At 36.7% G+C, this 1,929-nt stretch overlaps 1 protein-coding gene across 1 annotated transcript in view; it reads right to left on the minus strand.

Annotated features, from left to right (window-relative positions):
• Positions 1-1,929, minus strand: part of APOOL (apolipoprotein O-like) — a gene marked incomplete at its 5' end in the record, with an annotated part of 15,548 nt that overhangs the window by 10,399 nt on the left and 3,220 nt on the right.

Here is a 1,929-nt window from a genome sequence, read left to right on the forward strand (position 1 = left end):
ATGGGCTGCTGTCTATGGGTTCACATAGAGTTGGACACGACTGAAGCAACTTAGCAGCAGCAATGATATCTTTTAACACTCGTTGAGAATTTAGTATGTGCTTGACATTGTACTTTTTGCTTTACATGCAATATCTCATTTAATCCTCATAACAATCATGTCAAAAAGATACTATTATTGACTCTCTTTTATAGATGAAGAGACTGAGGCTTGGGGTATTAGATAACTTGCCCCAGGCAATAGAACTAATACATGTTGGATTTAGGATTAAGATTCATGTTCTATCTTAAAACCTATGTTCATGATCACTACTGTTTTTCACATAATAGACCTTTGGGATTGCATATGAAATGTGGAAATAATGAGTCTCAATTCTGGGTCTACTATATAATCAACCCTGAATGATATACGATAACGATGAATAGTACTGAGTATCTCTTTCCTCTACATGTCTCCTTAGGATGCTTTACATATACCAGATTACTTATGATAGGCAGTAAAAGGTTCCAGAATACAGATGTGAGAAGAAAAGACGTTGGCTAGGGATGGAGAAGGCAATGACACCCCACTCCAGCACTCTTGCCTGGAAAATCCCATGGACAGAGGAGCCTGGTGGGCTGCAGTCCATGGGGTCACGAAGAGTCGGACATGACTGAGCAACTTCCTTTTCACTTTTCACTTTCCTGCATTGGAGAAGGAAATGGCAACCCACTCCAGTGTTCTTGCCTGGAGAATCCTAGGGATGGTGGAGCCTGATGGGCTGCCGTCTATGGGGTCGCACAGAGTCGGACACGACTGAAGCGACTTAGCAGCAGCAGCAGCAGCAGGGATGGTCTGGTCCCACTGATAAGCTGTAACATCTCCACAAAGATCTCTGGAGTTGACAGGCATTTAGAAAAATGACCAGATATATTATATACTTGAGGGAATATGGGCAACTGTGGGTTATTCAGAGAGTCTAAAACCTGTGTAACTTATCTTGATTAGAAAAGAGAGGTGACAGGACAATATTAAAACTCAAATCAAGTTTGTTACTCAGTGAGAGCTTTTATAAAGATTAAGTGATAGGGGAGGAGACTAAAATCTCCTCAGAGGAAATTAGAGACTAAAATCTTGTTTTAAATTAGATAATCTATATGCAAAAGAGGAGCTTGGACTTCTGTGTCAAGAATATCTAGACTCTAAACATAACTCTATTTGTAAACTATAATTTTGGGCAAGTTACTTAAGCTCCCTGAATCTCAGTCTATTTATCATAAAACAACTATAATTACATACACACCAGAGTTTTTTTTTTTTTTCTTTTTTGGAGAAGATTGAATAACACATTTATAGCTCTTTGCCCCACAGCAGTTGCTCAGTAAAGGGCACATATTCTCATTATTCTCTAATTCTCTACTTCTGAGTTGGTCCTATTTCCTTTGTAATAAGATGACTTGATGCATAGTATCATTTACTTAGTACAGATAAACCTACATAAGCCAATGACTGGTGAGTTTATGTGAATATACTATTGAACTGATATGTTTCTTTTTGATCACGGTAAAACCATGATGTTTAGAAAGTATAACTGTCACATTTTGATCTCGCATAGTTGCCTGTATCTAATACTAGCAAAGATATTAGTATTATAATTTGTGCTATTTTTACTATTTTATGTTGAAAGTTTTCCTAGTATCTAAACTAAATAAAACTGACTGTGGAAGCAAAGACGGATGGGGATAGAACAAGAAATGGAAACCTGGTATTTCTTCTATGTAGGTATGACATATTGTTATAGCCTATAACTAGAAGAATCCAGAAATACACATTTTCCCCTACCTTATTGAGAACCTCATAACCTAAAAAGACACACAGACTACAGATATGAGGACAAAACATTTATGAAAACACATAAATAAATTCAAACTACTAATTATAATACTATAA

The sequence above is a fragment of the Bison bison genome, unplaced genomic scaffold, assembly GCF_000754665.1.
Source record: "Bison bison bison isolate TAMUID 2011002044 unplaced genomic scaffold, Bison_UMD1.0 scf7180017854271, whole genome shotgun sequence".
In the NCBI taxonomy this organism is placed as follows: domain Eukaryota; kingdom Metazoa; phylum Chordata; class Mammalia; order Artiodactyla; family Bovidae; genus Bison; species Bison bison.